The sequence below is a fragment of the Microcebus murinus genome, chromosome 9 (assembly GCF_040939455.1).
Source record: "Microcebus murinus isolate Inina chromosome 9, M.murinus_Inina_mat1.0, whole genome shotgun sequence".
Taxonomy (NCBI): Eukaryota; Metazoa; Chordata; class Mammalia; order Primates; family Cheirogaleidae; genus Microcebus; species Microcebus murinus.
The window spans coordinates 90,983,759-91,002,459 of NC_134112.1; the positions used below are offsets into that span (position 1 = coordinate 90,983,759).

General features: G+C 41.1%; 1 protein-coding gene across 1 annotated transcript in view; it reads left to right on the forward strand.

The window, feature by feature from the left end:
* TMEM178B (transmembrane protein 178B) overlaps positions 1-18,701 on the forward strand; it is a 365,013-nt gene that overhangs the window by 3,014 nt on the left and 343,298 nt on the right. The gene's annotated exons all lie outside the window — the stretch shown is intronic.

The window sequence follows — 18,701 nt, forward strand, 5'->3', positions numbered from 1 at the left end:
AAGCCTGTTGACCAGTAGCATCCTCACGCAGTTCTTTATTTCTCCTTTTGAAAAAGTGGTTGACAGTAGCGACTTGTGTGCACTGAGTGTTAGCAGAGTCTAATAAGCACACAAAAAGTAGTTCTTTGGGTAACACCAAAGTGGGCATTTTGGAGGAAAAAAAATAATATCTTCAGAAGATTTATGTAAAAAAAAAACACTCAAACTGTGCCAGAACAGAAAACAATCTGCATTAACTAATGATAAAAATTTATTTGACACTTTGATAAGATCACATAAATAAAAAATGTCTGCTTATCTGATGCAATGTGTAAGTCTTTTATGATTTATACTTTGGGACCACACTGTTTCATCAACCCACTAGAATATTGTTTGAATGTGTATTAATATTGCTCTGAAGAAAGGAATATGTTCTCTCCTATGGTAGCTGCATCCTGGGAGGATGTGCTGATTTTGTGGATCTTGTCCTCTCTCCTTTTCATTTCCTTCAGCTATTAAATGTTGATGCTAAGGTGACAACCATGCTGTTGTCTGCAAAGTGCCTTGAGGCCAAGGCATCAGGCAGTCCTTAATGTTTCTTGTTATAATGCTGTGAGGTTTGATGATGTTTTAAAATAATATTTGTGAGAACTGATGTTGTTCTTTGATTTATAAAATTTGTGCTGAAATTGATCAGAAAAAAATTGTTGATTTGAAACAAAAGTCAATCGTTTAAGAATGACAAGCAGTGGGTATGGTCTCAATGGTGCAATCTGGTCTCAATGGTCTCATACCCACTGGTTTAGGTGAGGTAGCTTCAGAGAGAGAATCCATCTTAGGGTTTGTTTTGTAGCTTCTTTAGAATGGCTAGGGATTTTAGCTGATTTAGTTATGGGTGTATTGATGTTCAAATATCCCATTTGTTTCATGATTATGTTCTTACTAGAGCGGAGTGACTCATTTGGAACTCTACAACTTTGTAAAGATGTATAGGATATTAGGGGATTCCAGAAGAGAACAACTTGGATTTGAGAAGTAGGAAAACAAGAGGAAGTAGAATAGTTGTTGACAATGGGTCACTTTATAACAGTTTTCAGATTTTCAGATTTATAAAGTGTTATTTTATCTATTATTTTCTGCTTTCTTTAAAATTGGAATGAGAGGAAGTTGGCTGAATGTGAGGGAGAATTCAAGTTAATAAGACTGGCAAACACTGGCAGGGTTTGCTGAAGGACATTCTTGAGTTTCCTTTCTTGAGTGTCTTCTAGAACAAGACGGGTATCTTTCTGTCTGGTATTGGTTAACCCTACTTAGAGAAAGGCAGGTGGATTTCGTGGCTTCTGGTGATTCCATTCAGGCCTTTGATTCCCTGGTGCTCTGCTTGGCAGTCTGACTAGAAAGGTTGACTTGGTCCGTGCACCAGAGGGATTGGTTACCATAGTGACATGTTCTTCCGGTGAAGCTGGAAACACAGTGACAGGGAAAGGGATAGGGGAAGAATGTACAACATTTTGACTTTGTATCAACTGATTTTTAATTGCAGCAACAGAAAATGGACATGGCACAGCAGGGGTATTGAATACACTGATACCTAGAGTTGGCAGGGCATTGTATTTCACTTGAACTAATGGAAATGCTGTTCCCCATCACCCAAAATACAGCAATCACTGTCAGCTGCAAGCACCCGCTTACCATGGCTGTTTCTGTCCATTTGACATTCTTGTTAGGTATTATTGAGATAGATGGCATACCAGCCTTACAAATCTTGAGAGACTTAAGGTCACCATCTTCATTTTAAACCCCAAACATGATCTTTGAAAACCAAATCTTCCTTTTATGAGCAGTAGTAGATACATTTTGGAAATAAGTGCATCTTATATTAGTAGAATTCACCAATAATATGTAGAACTTAATTTATACACTTAACCAGTGTTCTTCCTAGATGGGCGGATTCTATAAGGAAGTAAAAATGACAAATTGATATTCCTATATTTAAATTTAAAGGATCTTAGGGAAATACATTTATCTTGCATTATTCCTGAGAAGCCTCAAAAGATATTTTTGACTTTTGTCTTTTTTGAAATAGCTTCTTAGATTAAAATTCTGGGAGATATGTATTGGGCAAAAAGAAAGGAAAACCAGAGAAAAGATCATTTAAAATCTATCAGTATTATGGGAAAATGAGATTTATCTGAATGACCTGAAGAACCCAGTCATTTGTTAAATTGATGTTCATTATGCTATAAAGTGCTGTTTATGCATTTTAAAATAAAAGAAAACTTCATAATTAATGTGAAAGTAAAAGTCAAATCTGTATCTGATTTAAAGATAAAGTCCTTGGGATTCATGTTCTTTCTGAAATCCATTTTCCGCAATGTCCTGCTGCCATGCTGTACCTACTAGTATGCACTTCTGGTCACTGTGTATCTATTTGTTTGCATTGCTGAGCTATAGGTTCCTGGAGGGCAGAAAAGACAATAATTTGTAAAATACACTTGCTAGATGCTTGGTATTTGGGAGATATCTCATACAAATTAGGTTTATAGAAATGCATCCATCAAGAGCTTATTCTAATGGTAGGAATACTTGTATGGGAATCCAGCTAAAAAATTAGTTAGAAAATCATCATGAAAAAATGAACCAGTGTGGCTGACAGGCCAGGTTAATATGGCAACTGATGACATACCAAAAGAAGATTTCTTGAGCAAAAGCTTTGCCAAGGAATAAGGGAAAAACATAATTCTTTTTTGGATAACACATGTGACTGTGCAGATACACATCACCCATGGGTATTACTTTTCATGTTAGATAAGATTTTAATTATTTACTTCGTGGAGGTAGGATTGGATAGGGGGTGCAGCAAGGGTAGATTACCCCGAATTCCTATTTACTGTATCCATGAGGAGTCTTAAATCAGGTCCTCTGATCTTCTTGCTTTTAAACCTCATCCATGTCTCCCTAGTAAGTCACTGAAGGCACTGGGGACAGATCAGTGACAAGATCAGTTTCTGAAATCCAAGAGACTTCCAGACCCTTAGGAGGTGCAGCTGTAGGTAGGATTTTGTTCCAGGGAACTCCAGGCCAACACTTATATTCTTTGGTTTGTACTGAAATGTTATATTGATATGGTTTGAAATAAGTGGAGCTTCAATTGATACTCTAAGAATTTTTAATTATTTGAAAATTTGCCTTAAAATGGACTTCGACTTAATTGTTTCCATAATCACAGAATGGTTGTCAGTATTCTGAAAATAATTTTAATAAGACATTGCACATATTTAAAAATTAATAATGTGATCAGCAGTAATTTACTGCACATGTATTATGGGATAGGCATACATCACTAGGATGAAGGGATGGATAACACTTGGTCCTCAAGATTCTCATAGTCTGTGAGTTTCACCGAGAATAAATTACAACCATGGGATGGTGACAGCAGCAACAGAAAGAGATTCCTAGAAACACAGAGGAAGCCACGGTAGATTGTATTGGCAGTGGGGACGAGGTAAGGTAGGAAGAGGATAGGGAAAATTGTCCTGAGGAAATGAAATCCCAACAAGACTTAGGACGAGGTTTGGAGGTGGATGGGGAGGACAGGCATCTCAGACAAAGGGACCAGCTTCAGAGGCGTGGAGGTGTGAAATGGCAGTGTGGCTCTGTGAGCGAGCTTGTATATCACATCCCTTAGAGCTGTGCTGCCCCGTAGAGTAGCCACAAGCCACATGTGGCTATTTAAAATAACCAAAATTAAATAAAATTAAAAATTCATTTTCTTAGTTTCATGTGGCTAGTGGCTATCGTATTGGACAGACAGTGCAGATTACAGTGAACATTCCCATCGTCAGGGAAAGTTCTCTTGGATTTCACTTAGGTAGATCCTACAGCCTCTACAAAAAACAAGCACACATTTTGTTTCAGATGAGGCCAATGACGTGGTAACTTGGGCTTAAATTTAAGTATACCGTTCTACACTTTGAGAAACTTTGCTACTTGAATGTTTCGGGCAGAAGGTCAATTACACTAAGTCTATATTTTATTAATTGTTCACCATTGAGTCACAGAATTCTCACATGCTTCTCCTTCCTTCCTTTCTGTCCCTCTCCCTCACTCCATTAAAAATCACTTGCATAGTTGACATGGTGGGAAAGAGAGTAATAATAATAATAATAGCCAAACTTGATGCCAGGTACTCTTCTAAAAGTTGTACATATATTAGCTAATTGACAGTTTGTAATGGCCCTGTGAAGTGGGTATTAATATTATTTTTAATTGCCCTTCTATGGCTGAGGGAACTGAGGCACATTAAGGTCAAAACACTTGCCAAGTCTCACAGGAAACGAGGGTGTCAGAACACGAGTTCTGGCCCTAGGTTTGGGAACTCACCCGCTGCACTCTGCTGTCACCTTAGAATCTGTTGGGGCAGGGGTGGGGTGGAGAAGACACTGGGGTATCCATTTCCCAAAGTGAAAATAAAGAGGACGTAATACTTTTAGAATCTTAATTCTAAATTAAGGTAATTAAGGTGGTTCACACACCTTGTTTGGAGACGCACTGACCAAACATGAAGGACACATTCATTCATTCAACAAATACTTATTGAGGGCGTATGGGCTGGGCATCAGGTCCAGTGTTGGACAAAATGGAGAAGCTGACATTCCAGGGAGGAGAGATGATGATAAATAAATACCCATGGAATGGAAATAATATCTAAAAACCTAATCAGTGTATAATGTAGTACATAGTCAGTGAGCCATGAAGTGACTGCCTTTAGGAAGCACAAAGAATGACAAGAGTAAGCCCAAAATGAAATACAGACTGCCCCACATAGCAACCTCGGGTCAACACTGAGCCACATAGATGATGGTGTCCCCATGAGATTACAATGGAGCAAAAAATTCCATTGTAGTGACATTGTAGATGTTGTAGTGCAACACATTACTCCCATGTTTGTGGTGATACTGGTGGAAACACACCTACTGTGCTGCCAGTCGTATAAAATCCAGCACATATAATTATGTATGGTACATAATACTTGACAATAAACAACTGTGTTACTGTTTCTGTGTTTACTATACTATGCTTTTTATCATTATTTTGGAGTGTATTCCTTATACTTATTAAAAAAAAGTTAACTGTAAAACAACCTCAGGGGCCAGGCGCGGTGGTTCACGCCTGTAATCCTAGCACTCTGGGAGGCCCAGGCGGGCGGATTGCTCAAGGTCAGGAGTTCGAAACCAGCCTGAGCAAGAGCGAGACCTCGTCTCTATAAATAAAAAAGAAATTAATTGGCCAACTAATATACATAGAAAAAATTAGCTGGGCATGGTGGTGCATGCCTGTAGTCCCAGCTACTCAGGAGGCTGAGGCAGGAGGATCACTTGAGCCCAGGAGATTGAGGTTGCTGTGAGCTAGGCTGACGCCATGGCACTCACTCTAGCCTGGGCAACAGAGTGAGACTCTGTCTCAATAAAAAAACAAAACAAAACAAAAAAACAACCTCAGGAAGTTCCTTCAGGAGTACACAGATGAAGGCATTATTGTCATAGGAGGTGACAGTTCTATGTGTGTGATTGCCCTGAAGACCTTCCAGTGGGACTGGAGGTGCAGGTAGAAGAGAGTGATATTGACAATCCTGACCCTGTGTAGGCCTAGGATAATGTATGTGTTTGTGGCTTAGTTTTTAACAAAAACATTTAAAAAGTAAAAAAAAAAAAAAATTATTTTTTTCCGTCTCTTTTGAAAACACTGATACCAAACATTTTTTAAAAATAGAAAACAGAAAAAGCTTATAGAATAAGGATATAAAGAAAGCGGATACTTTTGTACAGCTATCTATATGTTTTAAGCAAAGTGTTATTACAAAAGAGCCAAAAAGTTTTAAAAAATTAGAAGTTTATAAAGTAAAAAAGTTACAGTAAGCTAAGGTTAATTTATTATTGAAGAAAACAATTTTTAATAAATTTAGTGTAGCCTAAGTGTCCAGTGTTTATAAAGTCTGTGATGGTGTACAGTAATGTCCATGGCTTTCCCATTCACTCACCACTCACTGACCCACCCAGAGCAACTCGCAGTCCTGCGAGCTCCATTCCTGCTAAGTGCCCTACACAGGTGTATCATTTTTTATCTTTTATTCTGTATTTTTACTGTACCTTTTTTTTTTTTTTTTTTTTTTTTGAGACAGAGTCTCGCTTTGTTGCCCAGGCTAGAGTGAGTGCCGTGGCGTCAGCCTAGCTCACAGCAACCTCAAACTCCTGGGCTCGAGTGATCCTTCTGCCTCAGCCTCCCGGGTAGCTGGGACTACAGGCATGCGCCACCATGCTCGGCTAATTTTTTATATATATATCAGTTGGCCAATTAATTTCTTTCTATTTATAGTAGAGATGGGGTCTCGCTCTTGCTCAGGCTGGTTTTGAACTCCTGACCTTGAGCAATCCGCCCGCCTCGGCCTCCCAAGAGCTAGGATTACAGGTGTGAGCCACAGCGCCCGGCCTACTGTACCTTTTTTATGTTCAACTACACAAATACTTACCATTGTGTTACAGCTGCCTACAGTATTGAGCACATTAATCTGCTGTATGGGTTTGGACTCTAGGAGCAATTTGCCTTACCATGCAGCCCAGGTGTGTAGTAGGCTAGCCATCTAGATTTGTGTGAGTACACTCTAGGTTGTTTGCCGAAATCACCTAACAACACGTTTCTTAGAACATATCCCTGTCTTTAAGTGATGCATAATATAGTTCCATTACTTTTAATATTGTAACGTAGGGAGGCTTTGGGTGCTGTAGGGGAAAGAGAGGGCGAACCTAACCTAGACTGGAGTTCAGGCAGTTTCATTAGCTGAGCTTCTGTCTGCATTCTATATTGAGTTATTGAAAGGCAGGAACTATTTAATTTCTTTCTTTCCCCCCCTTCCTTCCTTTCTTCCTTCCTTTTTTCCTTCCTTCCATCTTTCTCCCTCTCTTTCTTCCCTCCCTCCTCTCTCTCTCTCTCTCTCTCTCTCTCTCTCTCTCTCTCGCTTTCTTTCTTCCCTCCCTCCCTCCCCCTCTCTCTTTTTCTTCCTTTCCTTTCCTTTCCTTTCCTTTCCTTTCCTTTCCTTTCCTTTCCTTTCCTTTCCTTTCCTTTCCTTTCCTTTCCTTTCCTTTCCTTTCCTTTCCTTTCCTTTCCTTTCCTTTCCTTTCCTTTCCTTTCCCTTCCCTTCCCTTCCCTTCCCTTCCCTTCCCTTCCCTTCCCTTCCCTTCCCTTCCCTTCCCTTCCCTTCCCTTCCCTTCCCTTCCCTTCCCTTCCCTTCCCTTCCCTTCCCTTCCCTTCCCTTCCCTTCCCTTCCCTTCCCTTCCCTTCCCTTCCCTTCCCTTCCCTTCCCTTCCCTTCCCTTCCCTTCCCTTCCCTTCCCTTCCCTTCCTTTCCCTTCCTTCCCTTTCCTTTCCCTTCCCTTCCTTCCCTTTCCTTTCCCTTCCTTCCCTTCCCTTCCCTTCCCTTCCCTTCCCTTCCCTTCCCTTCCCTTCCCTTCCCTTCCCTTCCCTTCCCTTCCCTTCCCTTCCCTTCCCTTCCCTTCCCTTCCCTTCCCTTCCCTTCCCTTCCCTTCCCTTCCCTTCCCTTTCCCTCCCCTCCCCTCCCCTCCCCTCCCCTCCCCTCCCCTCCCCTCCCCTCCCCTCCCCTTCCCTCCCCTTCCCTTCCCTTCCCTTCCCTTCCCCTTTTCTTTCTCTTTTCTTTCTCTTTTCTTTCTCTTTTCTTTCTCTTTTCTTTCTTCCTTTCAAGTCTTGTTCAGTTGCTGGACCTAGAGTGCAGTGGCAACATCATGACTCACTGCAACTTCAAATTCCTGGGCTTAAGCCATCCTTCTGCCTCAGCCTCCCAAGTTGCTGTAACTATAGCCACAAGCCACCATGCCCAGCTAATTTTAAAAATTTTTATAGAGATGGGGTCTTGGTATTGCCCAGACTGATCTCAACTCCTGACCTCAAATGATCCTCCTGCCTCAGTTTCCCAAAGTGCTAGGATTACAGGCGTGAGCCATCATGCCTGTCCAAGAACTATTTAATCTCTAAAACACATGTGAGGTACAGGCTTGAGCCACCATACCCAGGAGATGTGTTTTGAGTATCTGCTGTGTGCAGAGCTCTTTGCTAGGCATGGAGAGAGGACAAAGAGGATTAGTTGGTTCTTGTCCTAAGGGAGTTTACTCTCTAGCTCAGTTTCCCAAGTCCATTATCATATGTGGTTGGATCAGGCTCTTCCTCAGGATGTCATCAACTGGATCGGGAATCAGCTGATCAGGGAATGCAGGAGTGAGCTCTTTTTATTGAGTCAACAAAGTCAAGAGCCTTTTTTTCTGTTCCAGAAGGTCAGTTTATTTATTATTTTACTGTAGGGTTGGTAAAGATCAATTAGAGGATCAATACCATATATTTCACTTTGGATTGTCAGTTAAAGATATTTTCTCCCTCTCTAACGTGGGTAATCCTAGGACTTCAGGCAGAATGCTGAACAAACTCTGGGTTAGTTTGACTCTTCATACACACACAAACACACACGCAATCTAGAAGTTAAACGTTAGAGTCACAACTGTTTATTCAGATGCAGATACTTTTATAACTTTTTACCCCAAAAACAATACACAGAGAGGGAAGGGAGTGAGTGACTTGGTGGTTGAATAGATGGAAACATTATAGTCTTGACTGGACATCTGCTGTTTTGGGGAGAATGTGTACATTCTCTTACAGGACTTGGTTTCCTCATATGCAAAATAATGGGTTTTGATTCTATAAACTCCAAGTCCATTCACACTCTAACATTTGATGAGAAAGTTACATTTAGGTGATAGAGGGTAGATCAGAGGTACATGGTCAAGAGAAGGTGGAAAGAGGGGAAAGGGAACCTGGGGTAGGGGAAGACAGAGAAAGGAATGGAGAGACAAAGAAAGAGAGAGATTTCTAAAGGGGTCATCTTGGGTGCTAACTTCTAATAGGAAGAGCTAATTTCTTACCATTATACAATCATGTAATAAAAATGAATTTTTTCTCTTTCTAATGATTTGCAATGGAATTTTGCAGATTGCGGTTAAAAATTTAAAAACCTAATAGAGAAAGGTGGTGATAGATGCATGACAATATGAATCTATCTCCTGAAGTCTTTGCTAATGTAAGAACAATAAAAAAAAAAAAATATGAATCTATCGAATGCCACTGAACTTTAAAAATGGTTAAAATGGTAAATTTATGCTGTGTATGTCTTATACCAATTAAAACACATAAATGAATTTAAACAATAAAAGGACCTAGATTCTGTTCAGTTTGTAGAATACTTCATAGCCAAGCCTCTTTATTCATTCGGCATATTTATTGAGCACCTACTATATGCTAGGTACTAGCCCAAGTATTCTTGAGATACAGAAGTTAATAGAACAAACAAAATTCCTGCCCTCATAGGGCTTACATTTAAACATTTTTTGAGCATTAGAGTTTTCTCCTTTTTCTAAAAAAAACTTTTAAAGAACACCACTATATAAAACAAGTAAAAGTAGTGAATACATTCCTTGGGTCATTTAAAATCATTTAATGATGAAGAACATTTCACTCTACTTATTCTAAAAGTATCTATTAAACACCAACTATGCCGGGCATATTACTTGGGGTGAAGGATCTTGAGTGAAATCCATTGTTCCTATCCTCAAGGAACAAAAAAGGAAGGAGATATGTAAGCCACTCACAAATACAAGCCCCGTGGTTGGTTCTACGGGAGATCTACATGCTGTGGGCCTGGGTGACTAGACTCCATTTGGGAGCAGTCAGGGCATGCTTTGCAGAACAGGCTACAGGTGATGCTAAGATGCTCTCAGAGAGGTTTCTGTGGATTCAGAGGACAAAGTATTAGCCTCATTCTAAAATTATAAGTGAATTCGGCCTAAGTAATACTTCTCTAGTGTGCCTCCTACCCCTCATCCCCAGACTCCCTGTCCTTCTGCGAGGAAGCAGCCCTTGCTACCTGATTTTTATAAATCATAGCAGAGATATTCTATGCACACCATTTATTTATTTTTATTTTTTATTTCAGAATATCATGGGGGGTACAAACATTTTGGTTATGTAAATTGCTTTTGCACTGTTTGAGTCAAAGTTATATAAGTGTGCCCATCCCCCAGATAGTGTGCATTGTACCCGTTAGGTGTGAATTTACCCATCCCCTCCCCCCTGCCTGCTTGATTTCCGATGAATGTTATTTCCATATGTCTATGCACAATATTTTAAAATAGTAAGTACAAATATAAGCCAGGCAGCGAACAGGTGATTCAAGGGTGAAAAAAGTTTATTTTTGCAAATTTGTATGCACAGAGATGACATTTAAAGGTCCTTCCAGAAGTCACTAGGAATCATCTGCAGGTGATGTTTAATCTGAGTACGAGCTGCTGTGGGCATTCACAGAAGTTTGACAGATTTGCTGCTTTTATGGGAGACTGCAGTATCTGAATTATTTCAATTGATTTTTTTTTTTTTTGGCGTCAAAGTATTTTGCCAAGAAAAGGCAATTTACTTTATATTAGGTCATCTTCATACATTTATATCATTTCCTGCTTTTTCAAATGCCCTGCTGTTCTATATTCTGAACCTCACTCTGGTGGACACTTTATTTGCTCTAGAGTATCTCTCATTCAGTTTTGCCCTCAATTTCTCTTCATCTTTATAATCGTGATTCCATTTAGGCAATGCAACTCCATTTCCCCAAGGCCCTGGAGTATTTCGCAGACCTGGCTGGGGCAGGGTTGTTTTTACCTGAAAGACGTTACACGCTGTGTGCTGCTGCCTGTCAACTGCCACAACATTGGAGAGCAGGCGCACACTCTCTCATGAGGTTGAAGACACGCACAGCTTGTAGCCTGACCCTTCCAATCATGAGCATGTGAAACTCACCCAAGAATGTCCGTGGCACTACTGTTTGTGATGGTAACATGGATAAACAAAGAGCCCTTACGTGTCCATTAATAGGACAATGAATAATGAGGTATGGTATTTTCATATGAGAGAAACTATCACAGTATATTTAAAATAAATGTAATAGATCTACATATTTCCAAGTGGATAAACATAAATCTGAGTGAAACAAATAGGGTGCAGAATGAAATGTAGAATAGGATGCCATTGATACAAAGTTCAAACCAAGGTAAACCAATATTAGATATTTACAGAAACATATTTGCATGGTATGTATAAAAATATGCATGAAACTAATAAAGACAAAATGAAGGATGGTGTTTACCTTTTTCAAGAAAGGGAAAGAAATGGAATTGGGAAGGGTGCCGGAGGGATTCAAAAGCGTCTGTGATATTTTATTTTAACAAACAAACAAAAATATCTGAAGCAAATATGACACACGCATGTGCAAACACGCAAGCTATATGGACAATTATTACGATTCTGATGAAAAGGCTAGATTTTATTCAGGCTGTATTGTTCAGGGTACAGGATGCAGGTTATTTAAGGAAAATTCTTAGAAAACTTTGTCTCTGAGGCAGTCTGTGACTGACTTTTGTAAGTAGTAACAAGAGGCATTTAGAGAAGAGGAGAGTCAGGTAGCCTCAAATCAACAGCTTTCACTGGAAAGAGCTGATGGGGAAGGGTGCAGAAAGAATAGAATTTTGTTTTGTTCCCTTCTGATGTGATGCAAGACAAGGAAATTGGGCTTTAGAATGATTGATTGACAAGATAGGGACTAATGTGCAAGTCACTCCCTCCTTTTTAAGTTTCCTGCTGCTTATGGAGAAAAATCAAGAGTTCCAAGGGCCAGAAAGTTGACCTCAAGTCACCCCTTCAATTAACTTGGTCATGTGTTGAACTTTAAATAGATAGGGCACCGAGACAGAGTAACTATTGAGTGTGGGGGACAAACCATGACCAAGTACAAGCTTCTCAGAAGGCATTTTAACCTTCAGTTAAATTGCATTCAGAATTCAGTGAGAACTAGTGAAGAAATAGGTGAGAGTTGATTTAAAAAAATCAGAATTATACTTTCCTTCTTTAGCGGTTTTCATATCACTTTTGAAACTGAGTAAAGAATGTCAGTCAATAAAACTTTAAGTAGTTTTTTTATTGATGAATAAGGTATAGATCATTTATTCTAAAAATTATGAAGATGGCTTTAACCAAGAGCCCCTGTGTTATGGTAACGTGTTCTCACCTGCTCTGTTTATACAAACTAGAGCTGGAATGGAAAAATCCCACCAGAGTTTTGGCAAGGGTTCCATTTTCATCTGACAATGTTTTAAAAAAAATCAAACCTGGCATGAGGCTAGTAAGGGATCATGAAAATCCCAAGGGACCTGACGGGTGTTGAAGCAGAATAACTTCAGTGCTTGTGTTTCAGTAGCCACAGGGCAGGAAGAGATGCCCAGATGCAGCCTTGGACAGGCCTGCGCTGACGGTCCCGGGTGGATGAGCTGCTTTGTCTGTCGTGCCGTGCAAGGAGGTAGACTCGTTGCACTGGCTTAGTGAGCGGCCTTCCGCTTTGGAAAAGGCTGGCTTCTGTGTCGTCAGCCTCCTCTGTCTCACTCCTTCCTAAATGTTAACACCAGCGAAGCAGAAGGTGACTCTTGCTTGGCCCCTTGTTTCTTTTAGTTGTGGCTTCTCTCCTCGCCAGGCTTTCTTCCTGTGCTCGTGTGCATCCTCCGTGCACTTTCAGGCCTTGCTCCTGAAAACCTCACCTCCTCTGGCTTCCAAGGCACCATTCTCTCCCAGCTCTGCTTCCAGCTCTGCTCTCATTCCCTCTTCTTTGCTGGCTCGTCCTTCTCAGCTGTGTGGGTGTTCTCTGGGATTCCACTTCACTTTCTCCCTCTCCACCTTTTCCTTGATCAGTCGCTGCCATGTCTAAGGCCATTTTCTTTTACGCTCATGACTAGTTGCACTAGGAATCTGTAGCTCAGACTTTCCATCCAAACACCCTGCCTGCCGGATATCTCCATTGCGACCACCCATGGGTCTCAAAGAATCTATTTTATCTTTATTCCCCAGACTCATCCCTCCTTCATTTTCCTCCATCTGGGGGAATAACATCACTGCCTCCCCACGTGCCCACGCCAGGAACCGGAGGGTCATCCTCAAGGCTGTCTTCTCTCCTGCCCTCTCATCTAAGCAGTGAACAGGTTGCTCTACCTCCCAGTAGCTTTTATGCCCATCTCCCCGTCCTGTCTGAATACTGCTGCCATCGTCAGGTCCGGACTGCCTGGACTCTTGCAGCACTTTCTGCTCGGTTTCCCTCTTCTCTGATTTCATCTCTTGTCAAGTCTTTCTATTCAGAGTGACTTTTCTTAAATGCAATTCTAATCACGTTATCACTTTGCTTAAAACTTTTCAGTGGCTCCTCATGGCCTGCCAGTTAGAGCAGGGCCAACCCCCCCACCATGGCACATGGCACATGGCACACAGGTCAGCAACATGCCGCCTCCCTGCCCCATCTCACCACTTCCTTCTCTTCCATGCTTTTCTCCACACCAGCACGCTCTGCTCCAGCTGTGAAGAACTCCTGGGTGCCCAAACAGGGTGAGCTGTTTGGAGCCTTTGCTCACGCTGGCCCCTTTGCCTGGAAGCCTCTTCCTTGTCTCACTGCCACCCCCAACTCTGCCTGGCCAGGCCTGCTGATCCCTCAGGAATCAGCTTAAGGCCCCTCCTCCTAGTCTAGCTGGACCTTCTCTCATCCCCACTCCCAGGTCAAATTGCCTTCTCCCTCCTTTCCGCCCCTGGGCACACCAAACATACTTCCTTCCCAGGAACGGTGACATCTTGCTGTATTTATTTGCTTACTCATATGTCCCCCTCCTTTTTTTTTTCCCCCTCCTTTTTGAGACCACTTTTGAACTATTTCTTATTCATCTGTTTATCCACAGTGTTTTGCATAATGCATGGATGTAATGCATGGGCCATAATAGGTACTTAATAAATATTTGCTGAATGAAGGAAGGTTGATCTCAGTTAATATAGTAGATCTGGAAATCTCATTTTAAAAAGACTCATAACTTCTCTGGACTAGGGGGACTCACTATTAAAAGGAACTCTGCTGTGACTTGTTTTGTTGTAATGCATGTGATAAACTTCAATTTATTTCTTTTTTTAAGGTTTGTATTTTCTTGGAACATCCATATTTCTGACTCACAAGAGGAGAATTTAAAGTCTAGACTATTTCATTTTTACTGGATTAGGTTTCTTCACTATGATCTTGTCTACTTTCTGCCCTCTGCATGCCTTTCCCAGCCTGGTCCTCCCACCCAGAGCATCACTGGCTGCAGAGGAGTCTACCTCCACATTTCTCCTTCCTGTCATGGATTTCAGAATTTGCAAATTTACTTCTGGGTATTTCACTGGCATAGCTGACTATCCTTTCAGGATATGTTTCCAAGTTTCTCAATATTTATCATCAGTAATGTCTTTAGGTTGTCTCCTTGAAGACTCCCTCTCAACTATTTAGGGCAGCCTCCTTGTCTATCCTCTGATAGTGACTTTGGTCAGATAGTGACTGGAAAACAGGCTGTGTCTCCCATAATTGCCCCCATCTCTGGTTCATTTCTCAGGTCACTTTTCATGACTTTCAGAAGGAGTGGGCTGGGAAAACATGGCAAGTGTCTGCCTCTGACGCTCTGGTGCATCTGGCCCCATTGTGGCTGGTGAACGTTACTCACAGGAAACATTCGTCCCCAGCAGGGGCATCTGGAGACAGAAAGATGACCTGGCCAGCCAATACATCTTTGCTTATGAAGACCATCAAGTTCCATTTCAACAATGCATGTGAAAGGGGTTCACTCCTCAGGGTCTCACAGAGATTCTCTTTGGAAATGCCAGCGGCTGTTTTTCAGGCTGGGTCACTTCACAGTCAGGGTTTCAAGGGCTTCTCCTTTAGCCATAAGATCAGCAAAGGGCACAGCCCATTGCCATCTAATTTGGATAAGTAACTAATTCTGTTGCTTTCAGCAGACAAATATAGATGCAGTTGCATGGCTCTCTAAACTAGGTTGAATGTTTTCATATCAAGGTGATATGAAAGTGTTTCACATCAAAATGTTTTCATATCAAGAAAACATTTTCTGTGACACTAACTCCTGGATTTATATTAGTTATCTATGCCAGGTTAAGCTGAGAAATGATTTCCAGCACTTTCTGCCCAAGTTGTATAGAGTGCTACGGGTCAAAATTCAGATTGTACATCCAGTAGTAACCATTGGGTAAGCATTCCAGTTAAACTTGTGTTTTGAACAGCTGGCATTAATTGTAAAAAATAATTTTAAAGATTATCGATGAGTTATACAGTAATATGAGTTTCATAAAATGGTAGGTAACCCATACCTTGAAAAACCTTCTTATTATATGTGTTTATTTTAAAACCTATAGGAACTCAGAGGTTTATTCCAAGCTGAAAGTGGCATTTCATCTCTTTGGGTCAGCAGAGTTGTTAACATTTCAAAGAAGGACATTTCTGCTTCTATCCTCGCAGCATGTCTGTCTCAGCTTCTCTTACACATATCTGTAGTGGTGTGGCGGCTGGCTGGGCACTCGTAGATCAATAAGCTGCTAAAAAGGGAGATGCATCAGAGACCATAATGGCTTCTTCACAGAAGATAGATCATCTCCAGGTAGTGAAGTGCATTTAGGAATAACAATAATGATATCCCTGTATTGAGATCCTCATTATTTAGAAGAAAGAAATAGACTCTCTCAAGGTGATGAGTCCTAAAATAAAGTTCTTTAACATGCTAAATATACATTCCAGGAGGTCTTACGTCTACTGTTATAGATGAATTAAAAAAAAAAATTCTGCTTGTTTTAATGGAAGAATTCCCAGATAGAGGAAGACAGGATTAGTTCCCTTGGCCTCAAACATTACTCAATTACAGTTATTCTTGGTTGCCCAATTAATTTAAAAAATCTTCTAGTCTGAACACTGATGTTTAAGAGACTTGAGTGGGCCTGGATACAGCATTAGTGAGGAACTGGGAAAGGCCTAAACAAAGTGGTATAGATGGAGGTGTAGAGTGATGGAAACGTACAGAAGGTAGTACAAAGCTCCTTGGCTGAGGTTCTTGACTTGAAGGCTGGGGACATATAGAGTCTACCTGTGCTGAGTGTACGTATGTGCAGGGGAGGTCCAAGGTCCATATGATATGGGAGAGGATGGTGACTTTTTCCAGTGGGTAACAATTTCTGCTCTGTTCTCCTGCATGATGCCTGGATAAGTTATGTATTTACTTATTCAGCAAGTATTTGGTGAATACTTACATGTCAAGGTTTATACTAGGGGCTTAGGGTGCAGTAGTTCACCAAATAGGCAAAACTCTCTGCATGCATGGCACTTATATTCCAGTGAGAGAAAATGGCAATAAAAGATAAATAAGTAAAATGTATAATACATTAGATAGAGATTAGTGCTAAAGAGAAAAAACAAAGCATGAAAGAGGGATAGGAAATGTGAAGTGGTTGGGCTGAAATTGCAGATGTGGTGGCCAGGGAAGACCTCACTGACAAGCTGATGTTTGAGTCAATTCCTGAAGGACCTGAAGTATGTGAGGAAATAGCTATGGGGCTATTTGGAGGAAGAGTATTTCAAGTGGAGGGAATAATAAGGCAGTCGCCCTGATGTCAGAGTATGGCGGCATGTTGTAGAAAACGAGGATGGCAGAATGGATGGAGTGGAGCAAGTGAAGGGGTTTGCAGTGGTTTAGCATGCCAGAGAAGTAAACAGCCACCCCACGTAGGGGCTGAAGGGCATAGGAAGGAGTGAGATGGGAGGCACTGCAGGGTTTGAGAAGAGGGGTGACATGATCAGATTTGTGGTTCACAGGGAGCACTTGGGTAGCTGTGTTGATAATAGAAGACAGTAGGGCACACATAGGAGCAAGGAGATAGCCAACAAAGATGGGAGCTAGAACTCTAGTGCTGAGAGGAAATATTAGATTCTGGGTGTACTACTGGGGCTGGTTGATGGCTCAGATGCAGGACGGATGAGAAAAAGAGGCGTCAAAGACAGCACCAAGGTTTCAACAGAGACTAGTAGAATAGAGCTGCCTTTAATTATGCTGAGTAGAACTGCAGGGTCTTGTTTTGGGGATCCACTATGTAGGACATGATAACCTCAGAGATGCCTTTTAGATGCTCAAGTGGAGATGTGGAGAGTTAGATGTCTATATAGGACTGGGTTCAAGGGAGAAGCCTCACTGAGGATGTAAGTTGAGGAGTCATCAGCTCATGGTATGTAAAGTCTTGAGACTGGGAGAGATCACCCAAAGACAGAGCATAAGCCTGGAAGAGAGATGTCCCAGGATTAAGCCCTGGGGAGCATGGGTTTGCTAGAGCTCAGGGAGATGAGGAAGAATCAACAGAGGAGATTGAGAGGAGCAGCCAGGGCAGTAAGAGGAGCATTAGGGAAGCATGTTGTCCTAGAAGCCAAGTGAAGAAAGTGTGTTAACGAGGAGGAAGTGATCACCAGTAGTGTGAAGTGTTGTCAATGGGTCAAGTACAATGAGGCCTGAAACTTGAACTTTGGATTTCACAGCATGGAGGTCATTGATTTCAGTGTTGGGGGCAAAAACTTGACCAACGTGGGTCCAAGACTAGATTCAGGGAGGAGAGAAATTGGAGACAATGAGTGTAGACAACTTTTTTAAAAAATTAAATCAATTAATTATTTTATTAAAAAATAAGGGGTACAAGTGATTTTTGTTATGTAGATGAATTGTATCATGCTGAAGTCAGGGCTTTCAGTGTACTCATTACCAGAATAGTGTACATTGTACTTGACAGGTAGATTCTTATCCCTCACCTCCTTCCCAACCTCCCCCTTCTTAGTTTCCAAAAGGAGTTTTGTTGTAAATGTAAAGAAAGGTATGGTAGCTGGACTGAGAAACTTAAGTCAAGAGAGACTCAAACAGATTATCTTTTCAAATTAGAGGAATAAGAGCATATTTGTAGGTTGATGGAAAGGGTCATAGGTGGGGACAAAACTGATGGTGCAGAAAAAAAAGGAGAGAATAGAATTGCTGGAGCAATTGCTGGAAAGGGTCAAAGCAGGAAGGAAGGTAGAGAAAAAGGTTGAAAGAAAGGAACATGGAAGAAACACGTGTTTTAGGTGAGGCAGGAAGTAAGAATCTGAGACTGTCTTTCTTGACACAAGTTATCAATCATCTTGCTCACATTACAAGCTTGTAGGATAATTTGGGCAAAGTGCTTTAAGCATTTTAGAAGAGAGTTTCTATAGCATTTTAGCATCTTATTATTGAGTAATTAATGAGAGTTCTCTGAAGAAAGCAGGATTGGAGAATGAACCTTACTACATTCTATTTATGTATGGTGGCTTTGCTTTCTGCTTTATAAAAAGGAACTCTGGTCAGAGTAGCCTAGCTATTCTAAGCACCAGGTGGCTGGTGATTGGTTGGACATTCTGAGACATTTTGCCCTCAGGTGTTAGGTGGACTGTCATATTCTTTGTCTTGAAGTATGGTGCTCTGAAAAGTTTAAACTGGTTTTATTTTTTAAAGGATAGGGCAGCTTATCATCAAACCTCTCTTACTAGTTGCTGCCTCCAGTAGGGATCCTTTAACCAATGGTTTCTGCAGTTTTTCATTTAATAGCATCACTCTAATTAGAATCTTCCAGTGCTTTGGCTCTGATGACATTCAGGTCATTTTTTGAGATAAAGCTGCTTTATTTTCAGGCTGAATAGCCACATTCTTGCCTTGTCATCCTAAAAAATGC